The sequence below is a fragment of the Astatotilapia calliptera genome, chromosome 11, assembly GCF_900246225.1.
Source record: "Astatotilapia calliptera chromosome 11, fAstCal1.2, whole genome shotgun sequence".
In the NCBI taxonomy this organism is placed as follows: Eukaryota; Metazoa; Chordata; class Actinopteri; order Cichliformes; family Cichlidae; genus Astatotilapia; species Astatotilapia calliptera.
The window spans coordinates 2,649,017-2,658,211 of NC_039312.1; positions in this window are offsets into that span (position 1 = coordinate 2,649,017).

The following is a 9,195-nucleotide window of genomic DNA, read 5'->3' on the forward strand; positions in this document are numbered from 1 at the left end:
TTGGTCGCACGCCCCGGTTGCCTGTTGACATTCTGTTCCGCTCTGTCCTGAGCGATCCAGCTGTTACCTGTTATGACAGGTATGTGGTTTCCCTCAGGGAAGATGTGAAGGAAGCAATGGTCATTGCACGCGCCCGAGCTACGCAGGAGAAGCATCGTCACTCGCAACTCAATAACAGGAGAGTGAAGGGTTCCAGGATTGAGGTTGGTGACAGAGTCCTGGTTGCTAACAGGAAAGAGAGGGGAAAGAAGAAGGTTGCTGATCGGTGGGAGTCAACGGTCTACACCGTGATCGATGTGAACCACGATACTCACACTTTCAAGATCTGTGATTCTGTTTCCGGACGAGAGAGAGTGGTCCACCGGAATCTGCTGTTGGTGGCGAATTTCCTGCCCCTGGAGGATGATGCTGGGACCTCATATCACGTCTCCTCTACGTGGGATGTAAACACGGCGCCTGAAGATGATGATGGGGCTGCGTCTGGGGAGGGGGATTTGAATGCCCCTGCTGTGAGCTGTGTTGGTGCTCATGGTAACCGCTCACCCAATGCCATGGGTGGGACAGCTGACCCGGAGGTTATCTCTGAACCTTTGGACCCTGGAGAGAGGACAGTTGCATGGGTGTCGCAGTTGACGGAGTCCAGCCGGTCTCAGGGAGATGTTACTGATGTTTCAAGCGTGGATTCAGTCTTGCCAGCCGCATCGGCCTTGTCTGTTGAAGTGGACTTTGACCAAACCGGTTCTAGCATGGCGTCCCAGGAGGTCAATATTGCTACGAGCTGTGGGGAGGGTGTACAAGTATGCTCTACTACACCTGACGTAGTGGTGGATGTAGTTGCTCCTGCCATTGCTGCTCAGTCCCCAGTGGTTGACTATAGCCAAACCAGGAATGGTTCCCAGATCAGAACCAGACTTGGGCGACTTGTCAAACCTGTGAATAGACTGATCCAGACAATGTCAAATCAAGTCATGGTTCGTGACAGGTTTGATGTGAAGTCAGTTTGCAAGTCCTTGATCCCATCCTTCTCTAACTAAATGTTCTGTTTATATGCCTACCTGAATGATGGGATTTGTACTTGCTGTTATGTACTCTACATTTTTGCTTTTGTTTTTTTTTCTTTCTGTTGAGCCATGGTACACACCTTGTAAGGGGTTATTAGTAGGGTGTATTTCGGGCACCCTGCTGCCAGTTGCTGGGTTGGGAGTTTGGCGCTCTGCTCCCATCCCACTTCATCCTTAGGGATACGTTTAGTTGGTGTCTGTGATTTTTGACCTGTGGCTGGTTGGTGCATACTAGTGTGGGTACCTGAGGCTCAAATTTGATAAAATTCAGTGGGGGTGAGTGTAACGGAGTTAAAAATACATATGAAAAACATGCACTTACCTGTTCTTAATTATCATTTTAAGTGTGAATTTTATCTTTTTTTTTTTATTGTATTTTATTTTGAAAACCCAGAAACCGGATCTCACTCTAACGTTTAGAAGCTGCTAAGGCTTCCGCTTCTCACAGCGCGCGTTTGCACTGTGAGGGTAAGTCCTGTAATGAAAGGCTCTGGCATTTTTATGGTTTCTGGTGTGAATGTTGTTACATAAGTTGTACATGTCGATGTATATAGGTTCATATTGATGTTAGAAAGTTTCTGTGTAACTGAAACAAAGGCGGGTTGCTGTTAAATAGTGTTTCTGCCGTATTTATGCTCTTTGGCAGTTAGTCTTTGTCAGCCCCCTAGTGGTTGCTGCGCATAGCAGGAAATGTGTTTGGATGTACCGTTTTTCTGTGCTTTTTGTGATGTTGTTTTACATTGTAGGAGCTACAATTGCTGTACCATTGGAAGACACCTGTTGAGTGTGTTTTATGTCTTCTGCAGGTACGTGACCTTGTTAACCGCCATTTTGTCTGTAAAGCACAAGCAAGTGAAGATGTAATGCGCTATTGTTAATTTGACCACTAGAGGGAAATGTTTAGTTGGTGATACTTATGTTATCCTGTTATTCTGTTTTATACGATTGTGAAATGTATTTTATTAGTCATAAGATTTCTTTTGTATACAAGCTCAGTATGACAGAGTGTAAAATGAGAGAAATTATTATTTTCCACCTTTTCTTTATTAAAAGGTTAATTGTAAGTCTGTTAAGACAGTGCGCGTTTGCACTGTGAGGGAGCTACAATTGCTGTACCATCAGAAGACACCTGTTGGGTGTGTTTTATGTCTTCTGCAGGAATAAATCGTGAAAAGCCAATCTTTCTGAGCGTCTGTGATTTTTGAAGAGCTGGAAGTGTTACAGTTATGATAAGAAAATGCAAAGTATTTGAGAATCTAGACTATATTCATAATGTTTCTGCATTGAAAGTAATCTGAAGCGCTACTTAAGTAATTGTGAGATGATAAATATAATAAAAACTCCATCACATTGTAAAAGTGAAAAGTACAGCTCACCATTAAGCTGTTTAAATATGTCAGTGACAGACTCGCTACTTGTTTTGGAATATATCATTCCGATATTTAATTCATTTATATATTCAATACTTGGGTTCTATTCCTCACAGGAAAGTGAAGATGCTGCCCAAAGAGATGAGCAGATACCAGAACCAAGACTGCTGTTTATGTTGTAAATGCAGTTTTGCAAAAAAAACCAAACAAGGCTACATATGAAAACAAGTGAAACCTGCTCAAATATAACACAGTTCTTTTTCAACCATTCAGGAGAACGTCCCTGAAGCAGGAGTTGATGTGAACTGCTCCAGTGGACTAACAGAAAATCAAAGCATCATCTCAATCCTGTCCCTTGCTTTGAGACACAACACTACAGGTGTATTAATGGAGGACTTGCTGAAACTGCTCAAGTTACATTCTGCTGGGACTACTGTAGTTCCATCAAGCAGGTATTTTCTGGAGAAACCCTTCGCTGATATTACAAACTAGTTTAAACGACATTATTACTGTAGAGTTTGTACTAAGTACATTGGGTCTTCACAATCTTTGGAGGAAACACTTAATTGTGTGTCATGTTCTTCATTCACAACAGTGAAAGCCAGTTTAGAGGAAGGTAACTTTTTTATTAGTATACCATTAAAAGATCAGCTAAAAGACATTCTTGAGAACCACAATGTGCATGATCTATGTTTCAGAGGTGATCCCAGTGGTAGCCGTGTAATAAAGGACATATGTGATGGCAGCTTGTATCAGACCTTAAAGTCTACCAGTAAAGATGATTTTCTGTCCCTCACTTTTAATTGTGATGGTGTACCAGTTTTTCAGTCTTCCAAATTTAGTATTTGGCCAATATTGTGTTGCATTAATGAGATACCACCGGAGAGTAGAGACAAACATGTACTTCTATGTGCTTTATGGTTTGGATCCAAAAAGCCAGACATGTCCTCCTTCTTTAAACCATTTGTCGAGGAGTGTGCAAATCTTTCTCAAGTTGGTTTTGAGTGGCAAGATGCTAACAATCAGGCACGGAGACACATGAAAGTACACACATTGTGCTGTGTGTGCGATGTTGTAGCAAGACCATGGTTACAGAATTTCAAACAATTTAATGGTGAATGTGGCTGTGGAGTTTGCCTTCATCCTGGGATGCAAACAAGGAAAGGGAATGGAAACACAAGGATTTACGCATGTCCTGATGAAAAGCCAAGTGACAGAAATCATAAAACCACAGTAGAAATAGGACAAATAGCTGAAAGACAAGGGAAGACTATTTTGGGGATAAAGGGCTCATCTCCTCTTGCAGATTTGCCATTGTTTGATTTTATCAATGGAATGACTACATGCACTGTGTACTGCTTGGTGTGTGCAGATACATGGCATCTTTATGGATGGATTCTAAAAACACTTCTGAGCCATGGTACATTGGTGTACAAACAGCAAGCATAGACAAACACCTCTTGTCTATTAAACCTCCAGGTATCGTCGCTCGAGTTCCAAGATCTTTAATTGAACGCAAATTCTGGAAAGCTCACGAGTGGCAGCATTGGCTTTTGTACTATAGCTTGCCAGTGCTGAAAGGCATACTTCCACAGAAGTATCACTGTCATTGGGCATTACTGGTAGAAGGGATAAGCATTCTCTTGGGGTCCGAATTAAATACTGAACTGATAAGCCACGCACACGACGCATTAGTGTACTTTGTTGGAGGTGTACAATCTCTGTATGGAAAACAGCACATGACATTCAATGTTCATTCATTGTTGCATTTGAGTAAAAGTGTTGTGCAATGGGGTCCTTTATGGGCTCACTCAGCCTTTATGTTTGAAAGTTTCAATGGGTACCTCTTGAAACAAATAAAAAGTAGTCAAGCTGTACCACAACAAATATGCAAACGAGTGGCAGTCCCCCGTGCCTTTCCTCATTTAGCTAAGCAGTTCTTAACAAATGCAGCTGCAGAAGTTAAACAGTTCTGCAATGAAATGAGACAAGGAACCCAGCATGTCAAGACGCATGAAAAGTTTACTCAGGTGACTGCCCTTGGTTCACCAAATGTAAGACAAATATCTCTGAGAGATCAAGCTGCTCTCCACCCAGTTAGAGAGGTTCCCACAAACTCTGTGGTGAGTTCCTACAAGAGAATTTCTGTGAATGTTTGTTCACGGTTACACGTACAGCAAAACAAAACAAAGAAACAATTATGTGGTGCTTTTAAAAAATGGAAGTATTTTTGCTGTCTCACACTTTGTTGAAATGGATAGTCATTGTTTATATGGTATAGGAAAATATGGTAATTGCACAGTGCAAAAGTTAGCCAGAGGTTCTCTTATCAGAACTCAGCTGAGCTATATGTCAACTGTTCACTTTCCCACAGGCTTCTACAAAGCCATAAATGCTACTCAGATAGTTAGGCCATGTATGTACATACAGTGTCCAGACTCTACCTCAATTGTATGTCAGCTACTGAATACATACAGTACTATTGCAAATGATTTAATCTTAAATCTTATTGTAAATGATTCAATCTAAATGTGAAGGTGGATCTACTGATTATGGGGTTGATTATGGGAGAGATTCAAAGGCTTTCAATTGTGTCAAATGTCATTCTAATTAAGAGTGAAATGTGCAGCTAACAAGGTCTAAAGCCATAGCGGTTCATAAAGGTGGCGCATTCACGCTGTCATTTCTGAACAGCGTCTTTATTGAAATATGGGTTTCTGACCTGAGTGGAATATATTTCTGTCAAAACATTTTGCAATGCATGTTCACAACATTTTTGCATTTCAATGTAATTCCATTAAGCTAGTACCCGTAGCCGGTTACCAAGATTACGTGAAGTACCCTCAGAAGGTCTGCTAGATGATGTTAATGCAGCACTACGGACAATACCTACAACCACGATTACCGACACTAACAAGCTGATCTACAATACGGCAGCAGTGATCAGTGAGATGCTTGGCTACAAGTTGAACAGCGACAGGGGGCAGTACCCTCCATGGAGAAGGAGGCTAGAGGGCAAGATCAAAGTAGCACGGAGGGAGGTTAGCCAACTAACGGAGTTGCAGCAAGGTGCGACAAATAAGGTGCCTAAGAAATACAGCAAGCTGTCCATACCTGAGGCCTTGGAAACTGCCAAGCAAAGACTCACAGCCTTGGCCAGCCGCTTGAGGAGGTACACCAGAGAGATAGAAGGCAGGAGAATAAACCAGCTGTTCTCCACAGAACCAGCAAAGGTGTACTCTCAGTGGCAAGGGAAGAGAACAGCACCACCAAGGCTGGAGATGGAACAATACTGGAAGAGCATATGGGAGAAGGATGCAACCCATAACGGCAATGCTCAGTGGCTAGAGGATCTGAGGGCAGACCACAGCGACCTCCCTGAACAGGGTCCAGTAACCATCACAGTGGCAGATATCCAAGAAAGGGTCTCCAGTATGAAGAGTTGGACAGCACCAGGGCCCGACATGGTTCACGCCTACTGGCTGAAGAAGCTGACTGCACTCCACGAGCGTCTGGCAGCACAAATGAACCAGCTGCTAGTTAACGAGAGACACCCGGAATGGCTAACCGAAGGTCAGACGGTCCTGATCCCCAAGGACCCCAAGAAGGGACCGGTCCCCTCCAACTACCGACCAATAACCTGCCTCAGTACTACATGGAAGCTCCTGTCAGGCATCATATCGGCTAAGATGAACAGGCACATGGGTCAATACATGAGCGGGACACAGAAAGGAATTGGCAAGAATACCAGAGGCGCAAAACACCAGCTACTGGTAGACAGAACAATCAGCCGAGACTGCAAGACCAGACTGACCAACCTGTGCACTGCCTGGATTGATTACAAGAAGGCCTATGACTCAATGCCCCACAGCTGGATACTGGAATGCCTAGAATTGTACAAGATCAATGGGACCCTAAGAGCCTTCATCAGGAACTCAATGGGGATGTGGCGTACAACACTAGAGGCCAACTCCAAGCCCATAGCACAAGTCACCATCAAGTGTGGGATCTACCAAGGAGATGCTCTGTCCCCACTGCTGTTCTGCATAGGCCTGAACCCCCTCAGTGAGATCATTAACAAGACTGGCTACGGATACCGACTACGGAACGGAGCAGTTGTCAGCCACCTCCTGTACATGGATGACATCAAGCTGTATGCCAAGAGTGAACGAGACATCGATTCACTGATCCACACTACCAGGCTATACAGCAATGACATTGGAATGTCGTTCGGACTGGAGAAGTGTAGTCGGATGGTATCAAAGAGAGGGAAGGTAGTCAGAACTGAGGGGATTGAACTACCAGAAGGCAACATTGCAGACATAGAGGACAGTTACAAGTACCTGGGGATCCCGCAGGCAAATGGGAACCATGAAGAGGCCGCTAGAAAGGCTGCAACCACCAAGTACCTGCAGAGGGTCAGGCAAGTCCTGAGGAGTCAGTTGAATGGAAAGAACAAGATCCGGGCCATCAACACGTACGCCCTGCCCGTGATCAGGTACCCTGCTGGGGTAATAGGCTGGCCAAAGGAGGAGATAGAAGCCACTGACATAAAGACAAGAAAGCTCCTTACCATGCATGGAGGGTTTCACCCCAAGTCCAGCACCCTGAGGCTGTACGCTAAGCGGAAGGAAGGGGGCCGGGGACTGGTGAGTGTCAGCACCACAGTCCAGGATGAGACAAGGAACATCCAAGAATACATTGGGAAGACGGCCCCAACTGACCGAGTGCTCAGTGAATACCTCAGGCAGCAGAAACCCAAGAAAGAGGAGGGAGACGAGGAACCATCATGGAAGGACAGGCCCCTGCACGGTATGTACCACCGGCAGATAGAGGAGGTGGCTGATATCCAGAAATCCTACCAGTGGCTGGACAAAGCTGGACTGAAAGACAGCACAGAGGCACTAATCATGGCAGCACAAGAACAAGCTCTGAGTACAAGATCCATAGAGGCTGGGGTCTATCACACCAGGCAAGACCCCAGGTGCAGGCTGTGTAAAGATGCCCCAGAGACAATCCAGCACATAACAGCAGGGTGCAAGATGCTAGCAGGCAAGGCATACATGGAACGCCATAACCAAGTGGCCGGCATAGTGTACAGGAACATCTGTGCCGAGTATAACCTGGAAGTCCCGAGGTCAAAATGGGAGATGCCCCCAAGGGTGGTGGAGAATGACCGAGCTAAGATCCTGTGGGACTTCCAGATACAGACGGACAAAATGGTGGTGGCTAACCAACCGGACATAGTGGTGGTAGACAAACAGAAGAAGACGGCCGTAGTGATCGATGTAGCGGTTCCGAATGACAGCAATATCAGAAAGAAGGAACACGAGAAGCTGGAGAAATACCAAGGGCTCAGACAAGAGCTCGAGAAGATGTGGAGGGTGAAGGTAAGGGTGGTCCCCGTGGTAATCGGAGCACTAGGTGCGGTGACTCCCAAGCTAGGCAAGTGGCTCCAGCAGATCCCGGGAATAACATCGGAGATCTCTGTCCAGAAGAGCGCAGTCCTGGGAACAGCTAAGATACTGCGCAGGACCCTCAAGCTCCCAGGCCTCTGGTAGAGGACCCGAGCTTGAAGGATAAACCGCCCGCAGGGGCGTGCTGGGTGTTTATATATATATATATATATACATTGCATGCTAGTGTTGATGTTTAGCAAAGGACAGAAATCGCAAAAACATTGCATTTTCATACTTTTCTCCATTTTTTAAAACCACCTCTTTCTGAGCAAAGCACACTGACTGTTAGCTAACGTCAGATTTGACTCCACCATAAACCAAGCGTTCATAGTAATTAAAAACAAATCGAACAAACAAACAACAATTTGCACATTACCTTTCTTATAAAGCGTGGTTGTTCTATCTTTGCAGGTGTTTTCCGCCGTTATCCAATTCCATGGGCCTGTCTCAATATGCGTACTTGCGTTCTTGTGTACTCGTGATACGTCATCAGTTGGAGACCAAGTACTGTTCCAATTCAAAGTATGCATCAAGCCGAGAACGCAAAAAATTCCCCGTGTTCTCGCTCCGCCTGTTTTATCGAGCATGCATCGGTGGTGACTTGTGTGGGCTTGGTACAGCTAAATATCCCAGAATGCATTTCGTCCAAAACTCAAACGCGGCAATGGCGGACGAGCGCGGCTAAAAACTTTTAAATATTACTCTTTCTGGGTCACAAAATAAACTTTTAAGTTATTTTCAAGCGAGAATGTAGCTGTGTAAACTTCAAATATCTGCTCGATTTATCAAGATATCATATATTTCCAAACGTGCTCCAACGTTTTCGGAGACGTCTGTAACCCGCCAGCTCCATGGCAGACAGCGAGGTTGAGGATCACGAGAACAGCGGACTCCCGGTACATCGTTTTCAATCCCCCCGCGGTCTTTTCGCTGCTCAGGTTAAACAAACCCCAAAGCCCAGCAGCTTTCTATTGTATTGAGTGTCAACTAAAATAAAAATAAAAGCGTTCTAACATCTCACCTGCTTGTTTTTATTAAGGCATACATGTACACTATTTTCATTAATAGAGATTTTGCTACTTAGGTTAAACATGATATATAAGTCACTTAGATCACTTCTAAATGTTAATGTTTGGTTTATTTCAGTGTTTTATTTCCTGAGTAAACCGGTTTGGCTGTGATTAAAGTTAAGCTTCATAACATATTACTCACAGTTAAATTAAGAGAGGACGGCAGTAAAAACTCCAGACCTGAGACATCATCAAGTACGCTGGTGTTCCAATTGTACAAATCGCGAGTCCATGC